This window comes from Xenopus laevis, chromosome 4L (genome assembly GCF_017654675.1).
Source record: "Xenopus laevis strain J_2021 chromosome 4L, Xenopus_laevis_v10.1, whole genome shotgun sequence".
Lineage (NCBI taxonomy): Eukaryota > Metazoa > Chordata > Amphibia > Anura > Pipidae > Xenopus > Xenopus laevis.
Window position 1 is genome coordinate 73,523,863 of NC_054377.1, and position 20,746 is coordinate 73,544,608.

The window sequence follows — 20,746 nt, forward strand, 5'->3', positions numbered from 1 at the left end:
AAATGAAATTATTAGTCAATATAAATGCACAAGGATGGTATCCACATGCTTCTAAATAGGTTGTGCAAATTATATGTTGTCTTGACCTTTAATTCCCAAGCTTCACTAATTTGTGACACGAGTGACAAGTGACATCACTGAGCATTAACTTTAACACCACCTACATATACAGTAGGAACAGTGTCCTTTCCCAAAGGGACTGCATGGATCGTCCCCAACGTGCCAAAATATAAAATTAGCCAAATTTGGCAGATCACTTGGGTGGTGAAAAGGGGAAAAGATAAGTTTGCTCTGTGACCTCGCTAAACAAGTGAATCAATGAATGTATGGACAGTTTAAATTATTTGCCTCAGATTTGCATTATGTCAAAGATTGCAAGCTTAAATAATATTGTCTGTGGAAAGATAATATCCCTGTCTCCAGCTGTCAGATAAATGAGTAATTGGACTCGGAATGCATGTGAATCTTAATATATACATTTTTATAAATAAAAAATCAAGTTTCCAGCTGTGAGTGCTTCAACGCAGTTGTCCAGAAGTGAGCATCTATGGAAGCAATACCATTTTTTGTGCGTGCTGTATGTGTATATATATATATATATATATATATATTAGTCCAAAAGGAACGCACACCATAAGTACAGTCCAAGTCTGGGTGCCAGTCCGTAGTTAATACAATGTATAAATCCGAAGGTGCTCGGAGTGCTGTCACCTTCGGATTTATATATATATATATATATATATATATATATATATATATATATATATATATATATATATATATATATATATATATATATATATATATATATATATATATATATATATATATATATATATATATACACATACATATATATACATACATACACACATACACACACACACACACATATACATATATATATATATATATATATATATATATATATATATATATATCAGCCAGGAAATGGTATATACTTTCCCCATAAAATAAAGTGGTAATGTAATAAAAGGTGCAAATCTTGCCCAGGTCTGTTCTCTCATAACAAGCAATTAAATGCTTGTTTTCAAACGGGTCACAAGTAAATGACACCTGATAATTGGCTGCTGTGGGTGACTAGATGTGTAGCAAACTTTGCACACTTTTTTAGCCTTCAATCGGTTATACCTGGAAAAAGTGGCATCTTTTTGGGCCATTTTATATAATTTTTTTTTTTTTTCAAATGACAAAAACAAGTATTGTTAAAAAAAAACAAAAAAAGTATCTACTGTTTACAGGGGAATAATTACCAAACTGCAGTACAAATAGACCTCCGCTGTAAAGGCTTTTTATGTGTGTCATAAGTTCGAATTCATCCAATCAACCCCACAGAGAAGTAAAGTATTAGAAGAGATGTTATAACACCTATCGTGACAACAGTCCTGTCCAGATTTTATTTTTGTTTAGATTTATACACCTGGAAGGGGGTAGCACAAGGCATAGTGTGAGTGGGACTGAGCATGAACAAAAATCACACCATTTTAGATTCAAGGAAATTGACATCTCTGCAGAGTGAATTCAACTAAACTACAGCCAATCACTCTATGTAGAGGCTGTCACTAATGGTAGTCACTTTATCTTTAGTTTTACAGCCAGTTTTAGTTTTACAGCCGGTCGAAGTTTCAGGGATGCAGCCACACTCTGCCCCATTTTCCACAGCAGGAAAATGTTGAAAAGTTATTCTACAGGTATTGGAACTCTTCTCTGATATATTATAATCTAGGGGTTTTTCCAGGTAATTAATCCCTCTGTACATTAGATCGGCATGGCTTAATGTTGTTGAAAAACATTTAAACATAGTAAAATAAGGACTGCTGTGCTATCAAAACACATTTATGGTAGCATAGTTACAATTTCATTTGAAAAAATAGAATTGACACTTTATTTATGCACTTTAATGTGAATCCATATAATGGACTTTATGTAATTCAAAAGGCAACACAACATAGATTCAAATTAAATTAAATTATAGAGGTTAGATAGGATAGCTGCTAGCCAAACTATAGGCGGGCTTTTTTCATTTCAGTTTGAGACAAAGGATCTACTGACGAGTTATTACAAAAATGGCACTGTTAAGAGATGTGGTATTTTTCCAACTGTAAGCAAAGAAGCTTTGCACCTGCCCACCTTTCCCAAGCATTGCTTGCATTTGGTGACAGATACAAAGAAAAAGGTATTGTCTTGGCCAGTGCTGTCCAACTGGCAGCTCACAGGCCAGAAATCCCCCCCCCCCATTGTGTGTCCTCACATGAAAGTCTGTCTGCTGTGACTGCTTACCTTGTGTAAATTTTAAAATCAGAATGGATTATTTGCACCTCAAATTCAGACTCCTGCACTGTTCACACCTGTAATCCCCCTGCATTGTTCACACCTGTAACACCTCTTTTGTTAAATCCCCTAAAGGCAGTGACACACAAAGAGATTAATTGCTAGAGATAAATCGCTGCTTTTCTGGGCAACTAATCTCCTGCACTGTTCGTTGATGGTGGGCATATCGGGGAGAGATCCGCTCGTTTGGCGACATCGCCAAACTAGCGGATCTCTCAGTGTATGGCCACCTTAGGGCAGTAACACACCAGGAGATTAATCGTTAGCGATAAATCGCTTCTTCTCTGGGCAACTAATCTCCTGCACTCTCCAGTAAGACGCTTTCCAGTCTCCCAAAATCGCGACAAGAGGAAACTTCAAGCGATTTTGGGAGACTGGAGTGACACATGGGTTTTACCACAATGTGGATTCAAATTGCGATATTTGATACACATCATTGCCTATGGGAAAGCTTTTTACTGGAGAGTGCAGGAGATTAGTTGCCCAGAGAAGAAGCAATTTATCGCTAACGATTAATCTCCTGGTGTGTTACTGCCCTAAAATGGCCATACACTGAGAGATCCGCTAGTTTGGCGATGTCGCCAAACGAGCGGATCTCTCCCCGATATGCCCACCTTGAGGTGGGCAATAACGGGCTGATCCGATCGTGGGCCCTAGGGCCCAACGATCAGATCCTAACGCATGGGAAACGGGGGTCGGATCGCGGGACCGCATCAACGAACAGATGCGGCCGCGATCCGACGGGATTTTTCGTCCCATCCGATCGAGATCTGGCCGACTTTCGGCCAGATCTCGATCGGTGAAGCCCGTCGGGGGCCCCATACACGGGCCAATAAACTGCCGACACGGTCTGTCGGCAGCTTTTATCGGCCCGTGTATGGCCACCTTAAAGCCCAGGACTGTTAACATCTCAAACCCAGACTGAAACTGCCCACATTGTTCACCTGTTCATACCCAGACAGACTGCTGGAGGGGCACCAGCACCGTGTCACTGTATGTAGCGCAGTATGAACTGTTCATCACAAAATGGTCCTTAATCGTGGATTCATACAATTTTCGGACCGTGTGAGGAGAGTCCCGACATTTTTCGTCCGGCTGAGATTGGTTGTTTGGTCGATCGAACAGGTTAGAAAATTTCTGTCGCCTGCCGATAATATCTCTGCATGTATTGCCGATTGTACGATTTTCAGTGGGAGACTGTCACTAGCTTTGTCAGACATAACTATCGTATGATTGCTGTCAGAGGTAGAACATTGGCTGATCTGTTCTATACTACTTTTTTTGATCGGAATAGTAAGACTTTGATCTGAATGGTTAGTGGCAGGTCGGGAGATGGGAAAGTCCGATCGTACGTTGATTCGTACGATCGGATCTTTGCGTCTATGGCCATCTTAACTTGTAAGTGCTAATACTAGGACTTATAGAACAGACATGGCATTGCATCTTAAATTATTTTTAAAAAAGCCATGATCAATAAAAAGCCTAAGAGTGGATTCAAATTGCGATATTTGGAAAAAAAAAAAAAAAAAAAAATTATATATATATATATATATATATATATATTTCTATACTACTACCAATATCTGTTGCATTATAAATTGTCCTTTCAATGAACATTACTATTTTAAAATTCTAAACTGTCCCAATGCTTTTAATCACTTATCCAAATCACCATAACCAAATTACGCTTGCATCTTGAACCTTTTGCAAGATACACAAAAATAAAATATATGTATATTTAATAATGACAATATATTTAATAACAATAATCATAATTCACTACGCAAACAAAAAAATTGATTAACAAAGACTGAGAAAAAATAAGTCATGTATATCTTATCAAGAATAAAAATTAACACGTTTTATACTATAAAGGTTTTAGAATCATGCATTATACAGCAAAAACCGTCATGTACATCAAATAAAGTGCAAGATAAAAGTGGTTACTAAAAGCAGTAACTTTCATGCAGTCGGCCCTTCACTAAAATATGACCATTGATACTTTGGTCGCTGCAACGTGTTTTTTACCCTGTAATTTATGAACAATGTGCAAAAAAGCTAATTAGTGATTAGTTTACTATTTACTAAGGGTCAAAGTGAATTTTCAATTTTAAAAACTTTGAATTTGGAAGTAATTTTTGGGTACTTCGACCATCGAATAGGCCAAAATTAGTTTCGAATTGAAAATACTTGACAAATTCGACCATTCGAAAATCAAAGTACTGTCTCTTTAAAAAACTTCAACTTCGACACTTCACCATCTTAAACCTGCCAAATTGCTGTTTAGCCTATGGGGGAAACCTCCTATAACCTATATGAGCCGTTGGCTACGTTTTGAGAAGTCAAAGGTTTTTTTCGTAAAATCTTACGATTAAATCATACGAATCTAACGATTCAAAGGATTTCAATGTGCGATCTAACAATTTTAATTTTAAGGAAAAAAACCTTCGACTATCGTACTACACCTATTCGATGTCAGATTTAGAAGTTTTCTCACTTCGAAATTCGACTCTTGATAAATCTGCCCCCAAGTGTTGAGAAATGCTCCCCAAAAAGTATGCAACATAATGGAACAAAGCTAGATATTTCTGCCACCTACTGTGGACAATAGTCACATGCCTTTGCAGCAAGCCATAAAGCAAGCATCATGTTTTAAGTTCCAATTTGACATGTCTTGTTAAAAGTCTACATGGTTTATTCAGAAGTATACGGTTTTCTTAAAAAATAGATAAAAAAAGCTCTGCATTATGTGATATTTTATTGTGTGCACAGACCATTCCTGTTCAGTATATTTGTATCTACACAAAAGCAAGAGGTGTAGTTTTACCATCTTTAAAAGATGCCTTACTATAAGCTGACAATAGTCTAGCGACCTTTTATAAGCATAAGGGCAACTGGACAAGGGGAGATTTAAATAATTTTGCCCACCACATTTTATATCCATATAGCTGCTAGCACTGGACATTCATTTTAAGGAAAAAGCACATCTATATAATTATATCTATTGTTAACTATGCTACATAATATACATTTATGCCTTTCATCCTATTTTTTTTTTACATAGAGATATGCGTGGTCCAGTAATGGTAATATAATACTTCACAGTACACTTTGAATGTCATATCCACAAAAAGATACAGTGAATTCTTTGATAAAAGCAAAGTGAATCTACCACTGAAATAATAGAAGTCTGTAGATTTCAAATATCTATTTTCATCCACCTAGCTGGGAGGCAACGATCAAATATGATGCTAATGACCTTGAGCACTACAGTTCATGTTCTAAAGGACAGAAGCACACACAAACATTTTATATATATATATATATATATATATATATATATATATATATATATATATATATATATATATATATCTATTAAAGAGGACTTAAAAGTCAAAGGTGTGATGGCGGTGATCATAATTATAAGCCAATGCAGCGGTACCACAGAACCAACATATTGGAACCCTTGCCCAGTGAATTTGGGTTTCCTTGTCCTTTAAGAAGAGATATGGTCAGAAACAATTTCTATGTTAATGGCTTGTTAATTGAAAAATCAATTAAATATTTCTAATACATTAGAAGGGTTAATTACATTATTAAAGAAAGAATATCATAGAAATTGCAGAAGTGTACAGAATTCCCAGCAAGGTTGAAGCCAAAGCAAATGATTTAATTAGGATACACATACAAATAGTATATAGGGTTCTAATCAATCAAGTGCATTCTTACAAAAAGCTCTATAACATATGAAGACACACACACACACACAACTAAACGTTACCTAGGCTCACTGCTAAATTCCTGGCTTTTTCCAGCAAGGCCTTCTCAAGTCTATGAATCCTAGCAGCTGTAGATCTACTGTATGCACTTGTAGACACGCACACTTATAAACACACTTTTTTGTAACCGAGTACCTTGTGACTGTAGGCAGGCCCATACATATCCGGCACAGGCAATTTGCATAATTTTGAAGCTACTGCCCAACCATCTGGAGAGTAATGCTCGGTCAAAAGGTTTTTTTCAGCAGATTATCCTACAATTCTATTGGGTGGAACACAAGTGAACATTTTTGAAAATGTAACCTACCAATGTCTCATATAACCAAGCGCAGGGTGCATCAGCAGATGAAGTAAAGAGAAGCCACAGTGTCTTTTCACTTCCTGCAGTTCCAATCGTTTGTGCTGTTGGCCCAAATGAACACAACAATAATATAGTAGGTGAGCATCACGCAGGCTTATTAGTTGAACATGGGAGACTATTAGCCAGTGTATGCCTACCTTTACAACTTAAATCATTAGGATCACAAGAAACCTTATTTTTCTGAGACTTAAAACCATGTAAAATTTTAACCACAATGCTTATTTTAAATAAAAAAAAAAACTAACATCATTTTAATATTTCGGGGTGAGCGCTAATTTTCACAAATATTTACGGTTAAATAATTGTTCGATAATCATGGTGCAGCTAATATTCTCATCATGCAATGAAAATGAAAACGTGCCAAGGCTTTATTAGTAGAATACCTGAGCATGCTGAGAGGGTAATTCCTACACAATAGCCATTACCAGCATCTTTAATCTATTTATTATTACTTGAAATCTGCTTACCAATTTCTCTACTTAAAGGGGTATTTGGTAGAGCGACAATGAACTTAACATATTAGCAGCGATTATCCAGAATATATAATATATTGGCACAAGCATGGTGACTTGTTAGAAGCTCTAAACCTTTACAGACTGTACAAAATCCAAAAGCTGCAACATGATGGATTCTGTACTAAATCAAATGTCTTGGAACCTAACGATCTGGCAATGCAATGTTTTACAACTAACGCCTGAAAGCATTTGAGTAAAAATAAAATTGCTGTGTGGCACTGCTGTTCAAACCCTGAGAAACCTTGAGTGTGTGATACTTCTAACACGTCTAAAAGCAAACCGTTTTAAAAAGAATTTGTGAATTTATTATTGAATAATGGGGATGAAAACAATGACTAAATTATTTAATCCACAAAAACAAAATAACTATCTGAAATATGGTAAAAATGAATGGTAAAACAAAAATTTCCGGCAACAGATGTATTTTTGCGTTAAAATTTTTGCAGAAGCTTTACACCCTAAAACAGTAATTGCGCCTATAGTTTTGTTTTCTGATTCACAGAGAAAAGATTGATTTGTCTACAGCAGAAATAAAAGCAAGCTTGCAAAATCAGGATAAGCAGAAAAAAACAAAAAAAATCTTGATATTTTTTAATTACCAATATGGGAAATGTTATTCAGAATGCCGGGACCTGGGGTTTTCCAGATAAGGGGTCTTTCTGTAATTTGTATCTTCATACCTGAAGTCTGCTAAAAAATTATTTAAACATTAAATAAACTCAATAGGACTGTTTTGCCTCCAATAAGGATTAATTATATCTTAGTAATTATATCTTAGTTGGGATCAAGTACAAGGTACGGTTTTATTATTACAAAGAAAAAGGAAATTATTTCTAAAAATTTGAATTTAATTAAATGGCGTCTATGTGAGGTGACCTTCCCCTAATGTGGAACTTTTCTGGATAACATGTTTGCGGGTAATGGATGCAATTCCTGTATCTATCTGACTATCTGAATCTATAAAATGATATTATAATTACAGGTATTGGATCCATTATTGATGTTCTGAGCATATATATATATATATATATATATATATATATATATATATACACACACACACACACACACACACACACACATATATATATATATATATATACACATATATAGATACATATATACACATATATATATATACATACATATACATACATATACATATACACATATACATATATATACACACACACATACTCAGAACAAAAAACCAAATTCAGAAAAAAAAAGCACTTAGAAAAAAAACCTTTGCTTTCCACATCATTCTGTACTTTTCCAATCATTTACAGATGACTGTTGGCTGTGTAATGACAGCCATGAAATAAGAATCAGGAAGCCTACACCCTGAGGGCCTACAGAAGCAAGATTACTTCATGCATAAAGTTGTCCCAATGTTCCGTGAACCTAACAGATTTGCAGGTAAAAAAAAAAAAAAACTCTTGCTATCCCAGCATCATCTGTAACTGTAGACCACCCAAAACAAGAACGGCTCCCAATGCTTAAACAAACAAATAACAGCAGCACCGATGTCTCTGTTTACTGCTAAGGATTAAAGACTTAATGCCATCTGACTTTTTGCATAATACTCTCCTCCCAACCGCTAAGAGTGTTAAAAAGGACACTTCAGTAGGCTCTACACAGATGCCAGATCTGAAAAAAATAGTTAAAACGAAATAAAATGTGGATCTTTTGCTCGTGAATGTCCAGTGTATACTTGGAAGTAACCCGTGTTTAAATACTTTCCCCTCCTCTAGCACAGGCAGGGTTTGAAAGAAGCATGCACAGAATTATAAGCAGGCTAAAAATAAAGCCTTTGACTTCTCAAAACTCTCTCTTCTTTTGTCTCTTGCAGTAAGGAATGCCTACGAGTGGCAATAATGGAGGATTCCTTTATCACAGCAAGATAAAAGGCAGGACACAATCAACTAGGCTTGTGAAAAATGAACATGTCTTACTAGGAAAACGAGGAGGAAAAAATGCAGTGTTCTTTACAACTTGCTTTATTTCATAAAATGCTGTACTGGGTTTCTTCTAAGACTTTTAAATCTTGTGGGGAACAGAAATCTATTCTGGCACGCTGACCTTTAGACAAAAAAATTACACAGTGGTGAAAAAAATTCTAAGAAATGCTGTATAATTCGGAATTGGCTGCACCTGTTGGATGCAGTGCAGAGATGACATTCAGTTAACATAAGAAAAGATGATAAAAATACAAAAAAAACAGCGAATAGTACTTTAGGAACAGTAATACAAAAGATGTAAAGTAGATGTCAGTAAGGCAATTTAATATGGGGACCATTCTCTTCCAAGAGGTTTTTTTAGTCTCTCTGTATTAAGAGGTCAGTGTCAGTTCCCAGTGAAACAATGCCACTGCCTCTCCTCCAACAATTCATTTTCTGTTGACTCTAAACAGCATCACCAAAACATGCAATATGTGGATCACTATATCTAGACTATAAAACCATCATCAAAAATAAGAAAAGCTGAAAATATTTAGCACTTTAAATGCGTAATTAAGGTTACGTTACAATCCCTGTTTGTGAATAACCAGTAGGTAGGGCAACAAAACAGATTAAAACACAAATTGCAGGAAAAGCACTTGGATAAAATACAAACACAGAATAGTATCCTGCAAGCTAACAAAATCCAAACATAAACTTTCCGGCTGAACATGCAAATAAAAATATTTAAAAGACTCTCACCTTCCAGGAATACAAGGAGGAGCCCATAGCTGCTATATAATAATATGCGTTTAGCATAGCATTAGAATGGCCTCCTGAATACACAACAAATCCTTAAACAAAGCACAGCACAAAAAAAACACCAAAGGAAGGTCATCCCCACTAACAGCTGCCAAGAACAGTTTTTGACGGCAATGTGCGTTAGATTATCCTGTCATCTGCATCCACAGCAATAATCAGTTTGAGCTGGTGACTGATAGAAAAATACCAGTAGTAAGGGAAAAGTGCTGGCCGAAACAGACAAAATAAGTTATGTCCCGCCCCCAAACGCATGTTCAGTGACGGCAAAGCTTTTTTTTTCTTTAAATATGCAGGAATTTCATCATTTGTGTTGAAATTCCTCATAAAGAGAATGAACTTGTCAAAACATTTGACCTTGGAATACATTAGAAAAAAAAATTATTATGAAAGGCTAAATTACATCTGACAAAAATACCAGCTAACTCACACCAAGTATGGAAAATGGTGTATATATAAAATTTGATAAAACCAGTATATTTTGGGATTCAGAAAAAAAGTTTCGTTTATCCAGTTTAATAATAAAATCAATTCCTTAATAACCTTGTGTGCCACTTATTACCTATCCATTTAGATGGCTCTTGTGAGCAAAGTGCTTAAATGCTGAATCCACTTCATTCTGTAAACCTTGCTTACTAATTTATTGTAAGAACCTGATGTTTTTAATACAACTGTAGAAAGCAGGATAAATGAATGGCATTATGTGTGTGTGTTTTAAGTAGAAAAAAATGCAACATCATAGCTATAGTTATTTGGATATTATTATCGGGCTATAATGTAAAAATCATGTATTTACATTTTCTCCAACAAATAAATAGTGATATTCACCAACCATCTTGCATATTAAGCATCACTGTGTTACAAGACCATTGTATCAGATTTCCAGAGCTGTGTGTGTGGGGGGGGCATTAAGAAAGGAATATGACTCCTCCAGCCTAAAGCAAAGGATTATTAAAAAAAAAAAAAAAAAAAAAAAAAAAATCCCTGTGTGCAAGTGAGTGATGAATTCAAGCCAGAAGCAAGTGTGCTATATTACTACTTTATTTGGCCACACTAAAACTCCCTGACATGCTGTCAAGAACCAAAATCAGTAGTCTCCTGTTTGAAAATTCAGCGACAGGATGAAGAGATAGTTTGCACAAAAGTGCTAGGCCTATTTCTACGCTGCTAACACATCCATTCTGACAGACAGACTTGAGATTACTTCCAGCAGCCTTGTGTACTCAATAAGATAAGACTAATTGGGGATCAGGCTGGGACTACCATAAATTTGCACAGCTGCATGAGAAACCGCTAGCACCTCTGTGGAAATACTCCAGCCCCAAAAGCATTCTTAGGTTTAAGTGGCTTCTTTTAAAGCATTGGATTCCCTACATAAATACAGATACTGGGGCTCATTTTCAGTTCTGTGAATTCTAATGTTTATAGCGTATTCCCCAACATATTGTTAGAAAAAAAATAAATGACTGCCAAACTCCTCAAATATGCTCACTATGCAGAGACTGTACTTAGCAGACTGTACAGGCCACATTCCATTGCCAAAAAGATGAGAACTTATCTTAACACTTAATTTGTGTACTTGACTAGTTCTCTGGATTTTATAACCTCAGAAACACTACATAGCTGAATGTCAATACGGTTGTATTTACCCTTGTGATTTAACCCAACCAAGAAACATAACGTGCCTTTTAATGAATATTATAAATCTAATTAAGTGACTTAAAGACAATGTCCATAAATGTTTCAATCCAACGAGTAAAGCCCAGCAAAGGTTCTAGTGAAATGTCATTATTCCACAACTACATGGTGTAAAACGGAAGCGAAATTCACAAGCCATTCATTTGATATTTATGTTTCCATTGGGTTTATTAAACTTAGCAGTACTTCTGTGGCACTGAAAGGGTTAGTGAAGTTAGTAACCAGTAATCTCATTTCTTCAGTGTAAATTGATTTTTTCCCTTTGCTGCCCTAGTAATTGAACAAATTTATACAACTGTGATGGGATTTTGCTTACCAGTGCAAAACACATAAAATCCTCTGCTTAGACAAAGTATATCACTTCATAAAACTGCATTTTTGTTGTAATTAAACAAATTGTATTTAAGCCTTCCTTGTGTCTCAGAAGCAATCAATAGCATTTTGCTGTAGGCTGCACTTTACCTGCAGGTGGTAAGCATTGTGTTTGCTCCAGTCAGGCTGCAGTGCACTTGATTATTCTGCCCTTAGTTTTCTTTGCCCCCCTTTTTTGGGAGGGGAGGGCATGGAATAACAGGCTCTGTGGAAAGGCAGCTACTGATTTTTCAGGCAAAAAGAAAATGACTGCATATGAATTTACGGAAAACCTTAAACATATAAGTTTATAAATATTTTTTTTTTTTTTATGATGAATTGCTTTCCAGCAGATCTTAGTAACAGCGCTTTACAGATCCCGAAATAGCACAAATTGCTTTATTACAATCAGAGTAATTTAAGAAGAAAAACCTGCACATTTCTGAGAACAAATCAGGTCATTCCTACAATGCTACATTGTTGGTGGAGGACCCAGCTCCTCAATTTACAGTTTATTTGCCAGCCTTCTCCCTGATAAATGCTGTGATGCAAGTAGTCTAGTGATTGTCCACAGCCTACATTTTCCAGAACAAGAAAAAAGCTCTACATTAGAAAGATAAATAGATGGACAAACAGATCTATCGAAATGTTAATTTCTATTAAACAAGTTAATATTATGCTTTTTTTTTTTTTTTTAAGTCCACTATTTGCAAAAAAAAAAAAAAACAGGGTAAAAAATGACAATCCAAACCAAAGTACTATACAATGGATGCCGGAAAATAGAGTTTAAACTATTTTGTAAGTATATACATAACGTGCAACAATGTAACAAAAGCTAAGAACAATCGAGTGTCAGAATAGTTGCAACTTTGTTTGCCACTAACTATATTTTAAAACCTACTCATACGGCTGAGGTTACCATAAAATATTAACTATAAATAGTTTAGGAAATATGAAGATTATATGATAGGATTATTATGATTGAACTTTCTCAAGAAATCTAAAAACAAGGGGGGGGGAAGGGGTCATGCCTGTTGTAAAAAAGGGAAACACCCAGATACCTGGTGTTCATGTTTCTGGTGACTGCAAGAACTGATGCCATAAAACTCCTATAGCTACAATGAAAAATAGGACTTAAAGGGCTGGATTGGAGATCTTTATCTCTAAACCAGTTTTTATTGCGCTCAAATGGTTTGGGTGTGCTCTTTGATGTTTAACCATTAATAAAACCAAGTACGCCAAACCCCTTACTTGTATTCCTTTTAATTATGACTACCAGGTCAAGTGAAAACATGAAATAAATCCACTTTACTTCGCTCAATCCAGAATGCCCTATTTTCACAAGCACTTGGTACCAGTGATCTTAAATTGGTTTCCTGCGAGTGACAGTCACGCAACGTGACAGGCAGCGGCAGCTGAAGTACACATTAACTGGACCTTAAAAGACTTTTGTTCTGCCCCATGTTAAAAGGGCTCTTTGCATGTTATTTTACACAATGCCATTTGGATCTTGGTTCTAGAACATCACTTTAAAGGCAATCTTCAGATTATCGTTGACATTTTAGAAAACTATAGATCAGTTGACACTGTATAAATTCAAAGCAGGCTATTAACAGTACTTTAAGTATGACAATGACACCTACATCAAGGTGTGCTTCTTTCATACTGCCCAAAATTTGCTTTTTGAATCTGCTGACAGAATTAGATACAATTTAAAAACTAGGAAAACTAGAGTGTACACGCACACATACACAGACAGAGACAAAGTGAAAGAGAGACAGAGAGAGACAGATTTTCTTGCCAAAGTTTATAGCTGTTTAATTAGCTCTGATTTTATTCCAAGCGTTCTGCCTGTGCTCTACTTTTTATTAAATTCGCTGTGCTCTTCTTGCACACTGCCAGCCAGGGCATTTACAATAAGAGCCATTGCCTTCATGTTGAAATTCTGAAATCTATCCATAAATTAATTTACCTTCTAATATGAACTATAGCCAGGATTAATACCTTTCAGCTTCTCGGTTTAGCATTGATAGCATGTTAGACAGACTATAGATCTGTGAACAGGAAATATCACTTTTGGCACTGATGTCAGAATCAACTGCTATTCCCTCTAAATCTCAAAAATAAATTAATAAATAAAAATGATGATGACGACGACATGCCAATTTAACCAGGATTACATTTCTACACCAACCAGCTTCCTAACTAGCTTTATAGAGTCCATTTTGGCAATTATAACAAAATGTAACAATATGCAAACTATTTAAGACTAGCAACGCAGGGACTTCACCTTTTCCAATTAAAGTGCTTTGCTAAAGTACGATATGTTTAGCAATATAAAAAAAATATATTTACTTTTATTTCAAATAGAATTTTAATGTCATAATGAAATATATATTTTAACATACACCTACACAAGCTCAGGTTTATTACAAGGTAGGTTGCACTTTGTATAACTAGGTGCTTTGTTACACCAGCATGAGTAATTGATGGTGTGTTTCAAGGGTCACAAAGAACAAGGTGAGAGGGCTGCTGCAGTTCCCTTCCTGCTTTCAATTTAGGAAAATTTGAAATAAGTGAGTCATCACCCATGAGTTCTATTGTCTTGCGGAGCAGTTAGAGCTTCCATAAGATGGTGCTGAGCTCTAAAAACTAAAACTCCACAAGAAATGTCTTGGCAAAGGCCTAAGAAAATACAATGTGCTGCTGCCTGAAAGGTCATTTTTCATGAGCACTTTCCAACAGTAGATAATGTAGTTTTTCTCTAAAAGCCCAACCCGAAATTGCTTCTTTAAATTGCAGAAGAAGTAGACAATATAAACGAACTCCCCATTTTGCTAAACTGCAACTCCCCATTGCCCCTTGGGCCTCAACTTGCACGAAAATGGAAGCCTGGCTAAACTTTTTCTCAATTGAGACTTAGCCAGGGAAGCTTTGATATGGTAATAGACCCCTCGAAACCTTAAGAATTCACACTTGCATTAATTCAAACAATTTGTGCAGAATGATGTGAAATGGCACCTCTTTTAGTAACCGGCAACAAAGGGAGGGGATGTGAATTGCTGAAAGAAAACCAAACAACAGGGCATTTGTTCTGCAGAATCTTTCCTTTGTGCAGGGAAATATTTATGTGAAAATAAAACAGATACACACCTAAATATAAGCAGATTTCCTTAGATCTTGGCAAAGCCTAATAGAGTCACAGCTTTAGGGGCTGCATAACACACATAAATAACGATCATCTTTAAAAATGTGCTGCAGATAACACCTCTCCGAGTCACTTTCATACCATGTTGCAGCTGTCCAAAGCCTTCCATATGTTGGTAGAGGTTGCAGTTTTCTTACACGAGCCCGAGTCAATTGGGTCACTTAACTTTATTAATCATCTAAGTGCATTAAAGCTGATTAAGCCGGGACAATAAAAGAACTAAATTATGAGTGTTTGTTTTAAAATCCATGCACTGGAAATGCCATTAAATGCAATCTGCTGCAGTGAATGCACAAACACCGAGTGAAAAATCTGAATGCGGATAAAAATCTGTATTTCTCCAGCACCATCTATTTTTTTCCCCCAGATATATCAATATATTATTCGTTTTTACAAGTTAAAAAACACTGCACCATTTCACGTATTATGCACCTTCAAAGAACAAATGAAAAAAGGCTCAACCAACGTGCCCTACTGGACACAACTGCTCTCATTAGCCACGGCAGCGTTCAAACCCAAAGTCAAAGTTTGGAAGCTGTAGTCTCCGGGGCCCCAGACCCCAGATTGTGTGTCTGGCTCCCTGGCAGCACAGAACAAAGGATCCTGCATCTAATTGTTGCCATTCATTCCACTGCTGGAGCCAATTCACATCTGGCTACATTTTGATTTAACCTCTTTCCTTGTCCCAAGATACAGCAGCAACACACTTTGCCCCTCCATCCCCCACGTCCCCAAATCGGTCACCTTTCTGGGGAACCACGACTAGGAATAAAACCAGTGTCGAAGTTACAGACAAAATGAAGCTTACATTTTCCATTTAAGGCAAACATTACGAATTTTGTTGGTTGCTTAAAAATGTCCCTTTTGACCTGTACAGGTGGAAATTCAGGACTCCTAAACCCTGGCGCAATAGATTTTTAAACACGGTGTTCCTTGTGTCCTTCAAAAGAACTCAAGGCTGGTCATTGTGCCCTTCTTTATGTCTTACTTTAGTGGGTTGTTACATACTTATAGAGTAGAGGTCCACCAACATTTTTTTTTTTTCAACACCCATGAACTATATTCAAATATAGTTGTGTCCAAGCCTGAAATCCAAAATGAGCACCTGCTTTGAGGCCACTAGGAGCAACACCAAAATGGGTTTTGAGCAACATGTTGCTCATGAGCCACTGGTTGGGCATTACTGTAATGGGGGGGGGGTCTTGTCTCCTGTTGCTCTCCCAAGCTTGGGTTACACGAGATTCTCCTAAAATACTTTAGAATACACTTGTAGATCGATTATGACTTCCTCGTTAGACAACACCTAGAAGGGTTAGAATTCTTGTCCTACATATGTCTCAATTACAGAATGGGTGTTTCTGTTCTACACAACAAGAAGCTCAGTTCCCCTTCAACAAGTCTCACAGCAAGTGCCTGTTGTGGGGAGTTCACTTGTGAAGGATGTGGGGCTGATAGTTTGGTTGTAAGTTAGATTTCACTTGATGAATGCTGGGGGAGGGGGGTCCTTACTTATGGAAGATCCCTTTGATTACATTAATAGCACTGATTTTACATGAAGAAAAGCAGAATGCAGGAAGAAATGGAATTCTGTTGAAGTGACCCACTAAAGAACTGCTGTCCTCTTCTCCCTCATTAGGTCCTTTACTGTAGCAACTCGGATTTGTTCTCCTATCGTTCACCCTGCTGGGTAAAGAGGGTCACTGCAATGCACAGCATCAGCCCTTCTATCCCGTATGTGAGTATTGTGCGGGGCTCGTTTGTAAAAGCCCAAGCCCTGCACTGAATGATCAGCATTGCCCCAGCATTACACCAGTTGCACGAAGGAAAGTGAGCGATTGCGCAGCACGGGGAACTTTAATCGAATCGCACGCTAAAAGCAGAGCTGCAAATATGACAGAAAGGAGCTCCCGGCTGTGCCTCTTACCTGCTCCGAGCTCGTCAACTGGATCGGCCGGCCTTTAAGCCCTTTGCTCCGAGGCTGTTAAACGAAACAAGTAACCAGCCGACAGCCCCGGGCTCCCTGGCAGCGAACAGCCTGTTTCCCAAGGTAGGAGGAGGCGGCTTTCTCTCCTCAGCTCCCCGGCATTAAGTCAACATTTCCCTGCACTTTTTTCCCAGTCCAGAATTGGAAGAAACCAAGCAACGTGCGCAGAAAGAAGCCCCACAAACTCCAGGGACGAAGGCGCGCCGCACACACTGCTCTGTGAGTCCCGGGCACACTCCGACTAGTCCTGTTGGCTGGGCACAAGCTGGAGGAGAGTGTGGCCGGACTGCAGCGCTCCCTCAGCTCGTCACTATAACGCTCCAAACCTTGTGGGCTTTTCCCTGGGTAGCATTCCGGCCTATAGCTGCTTTCACATCCAACTGCGTTCAGATATCCCCCTTGCTCCGAACTGCGGGCAGTCACCGAGCCACAAACCGGGACTGAAAGGTGGGGGGAAAGGCAGCGCTGACTGTGTCTCTGGAGCCCCCTCCTCCCTTACTGGTAACTGCACAATCCCGACACAGACTCCGCCAAGAGCTGAACTGGAGCCTCACAGACTGGAAAGAGGAGGCTCCGCCCCCAGCCCTGGCTCATTGTATCAACACGTATCCCTCAGCAGCGCCGGCTCATTGTATCAACACGTATCCCCAGAGTCCCCTGAGCTCGATGTATCCCCACAGCAACCAGGGTCAGTGTACCAATGGGCGTACCCGCAGCTCCCTGTATCACTAGGACTTCCTCCCCGGCTCACTGGAACATGTATCCCACTACAGCAGCAGCAGCCGCGCTCATTATATCACTTTGTATCCCGTGTAGCATGTGGCGAGAGCGTTCACATCTAGCCCTGCCTTCCTTCTCCCCCCCCCGAAGCGGAGGCTTCTATTTATTTCAATTAGCTCGAGTATCACTTGTTCTTTTCAGAACTACGGCTCCCAGCATCCCCTGTTGTGGCATTCTGGGACTTGTAGTTCAACAGCCGCTAGGGAGCGTAACATGGACTTTCTTTAGTCTACGACTCGTCCATTGTTTCCCCTCAGTCTCAGTGCTGCGATATTTGTGGCACAGTGTGTGTTTGTGATTTGGCTGGTGCAGCAGTAGATTTAGCAATAGAGCAACAAAGCCACTGGCCGAACGAGGAAGAATGGGGCTTTACTGAGCGATCAGTCTCATCTATGGTGCCACAAATGTGTAACCCCAGCCATTCTTATTGCAGGTGATGCTCTTAATCATATTATTCTTTTTCTCCTGCTCTACACACATTCTAAACTGCTGCCTAGCAGAATGCTCGAAAGCCCTTGTTTTCTTTTCACTGCACAGTCTATGCAAAATGTCTAAAGTAAACCAATGGTGTAATTTTCTTTTTTTTCTGGTTTTTTTTTTTTTGCCCTGCCTTATCCGAGGGAGCCAGGTGTTTATTCAAGTTCGGAATATTCTTCATGACAGAGTTGTTCTCGGAGTGGTGGCGTCATTTCCTGAAGCCCTAATAGAAGATAATGTCATTCATTATTTTTCTTTATTATGAAGCAATGTGGGAGTCAATGACTGAACCTCTGAGCAGAAACTACATACGTACGTTTCAGATTTTTTTCTACAAAAATTATGTTTTAAAATAATGTGCTGTTTTCAGAGATCAATGCTAAAGTGTTAACAAGCTAAAGTGCTATCTGCTCTGCCTCTATCCTTCAACATGACAGTACTGGAATAACCTTGAGATCATCAGCGCATAACATGATACTAACATTAATGAGCTGTTTTCAACATGAATACGTTTACATATATTGGTATAATTTCATACACGGTGCTGTGTGCGCTGCCTGAAAGTCATTTTCCCTTGCACATTGTATTTCCTGTTTGAAATTCTTCCGAAGAATACGAGAGAAACCTACCAGGGGCCGTGTAGTGCAAGCATCCTGTAAGAAAACTTTCAAAGTAAGGAATAAAAGATTTCCTATGATATTCAAAGGAACAGGAAAGCTTAGAAATAACTTGTGTTTTCAGCTGAAAGGTCATGTTGTGTCATTTGCAGACACAGACGTAAAATTATCTAGAACACACGAGATTAGAGGCTGAAAAAGCAGCTATCATCCACATGGTTAGGGGAAAATTTTCCTCCCCTCTAATTTCAAGGAAACTCTTCAAAGATATTTTAGAATGGGAAACTGTTGCTGCATGGGCTTACAGACAAGTAAACGAGCATTAAATATATGAATAATTATAAAAAAAAATTCATAAACTATATTATGGATAAATGTAAGCACTAAAGTACTTTGGGCTGCTGAAGTGGCAGCCCGTGGGGAGAATGTGGCACTCCAAGGAATTTTTACAGCCTTCAGGCTGCCTATGGGCTCCAAAGTCTACTGTGTATGACATAATCATTTTAATATAATCCGGCCCACTGATATGTAGTACATCAGCCAATTGGCCCACTTACAAAGAGATGGACAGCAATGCTTTAGAAATTAAGCTTCCCAAATTATAAAATGAGTCCAGAGTCGGACTGGAGTGGCTGGACACCTCATAAAAACCTAGTGGGCCCCACTGACCAGACCAGCACCCGTCGGAGACCCTGTGCTGCCCCCTGATCTCCCCCATTTCATGATCACGGTCAGGTACACAGAGGGCCCTGTAGTGGAAGTCTTGGTGGGCCTCAGACCCTCTAGTCCAATGATGAATGAGGCAATATCATGCAACACAACAGTATTTTAAGGATAATTTCATTTTTCTTAGGAGCAATGGCAGAGTCGCATATGTCATCATTAGCAATAATAATAAACCCACAATCCCATCACATTGGATCTCCAGTCAGCCAAGTTGAATTTAGTTTTCCCCGCCATTTCCCTCGTACAACGTTTGAGCTCTGAGGAAATTACCAATGTTGGATGGCCTTTATACAACACGTATGGAATTTACACAAAACAATGCTTTTTCCTGAAACCCGGCCCTGGAGTAGAAAAACACATTCTTGTCCTTGTAAGCAGATAACTTAATCTATTGTCTTTTCTAACAAGTTATTGCATCCATTTCCCATACTAAAATGGCTTGCCTTCAAGCTTTACTCTTCCTTCAACAACTAAGGTATAAGCTAGTAACATTGTACCCTTGTCATGATAGATATATAAGTGGTGCAACATTAGTGATTAGTGATCTGTTAAGTTCTGTGCCCTATTGTATTTGCGTTACAACTAAATATTTGTTCTGCCCTCTTTTTAGTGGTGCTGTTTATCTTTAAACAAAGCTTTAAACTCTGAAGGCCTCTTTCACAGAGCAGCCTTTATCTAGTCCTCTTCACACTATGCAATCAGATCTGATCCAATGCCAACAGTCCAACAGAATAGCAGCACGCTGTAGCTATGGTCTAATTCAGGCAGTTGGTTTAACACATTTGATTTCATCTTGGAGTGCAAAAGAAATCACATGAACTATGCATACAGTTTCCATGGGATTATTCAGACCTAGTGTTTGTTTAAACAGTTATTGTTTAACTTTTTTCTTGAAAGACCAAATGGAGAATTGCTTAAAGATGGTGCGTAACCAAAGGCCAAACTGATCAGCAAGGTCAAACTGGCCTGGGCAGTTTAGAGATTGGGAAGATTGGGCTGAATGGGTTCAGGGTTTAAGATTTCTAATGGTGGTCCTGTGATTTAAATCCAATTTTATAATAATACATATATAGCTACATTTATATTTTCTGTGTGAAGGACACTTAGGGGCCGATTCATCAAGAGTCGAATATCGA

The 20,746-nt window shown here is 38.0% G+C and overlaps 1 protein-coding gene across 36 annotated transcripts in view; it reads right to left on the reverse strand.

Moving 5' to 3' along the window:
- Positions 1-17,581, reverse strand: part of adgrl2.L (adhesion G protein-coupled receptor L2 L homeolog) — a 122,268-nt gene extending 104,687 nt beyond the window's left edge. For 4 of the 36 annotated variants that reach the window (XR_005966995.1, XR_005966994.1, XM_041590329.1 and 1 more), the window contains exon 1: positions 16,951-17,576. The gene's annotated coding sequence lies outside the window, so the exon portion shown is untranslated. Of the gene's footprint in view, positions 1-6,441; positions 6,464-16,950 lie in introns of those variants that run through there. The other 32 variants (XM_018258161.2, XM_041590310.1, XM_041590317.1 and 29 more) reach the window with 18 other exon arrangements.
- Positions 17,582-20,746: the final 3,165 nt, after the last annotated feature.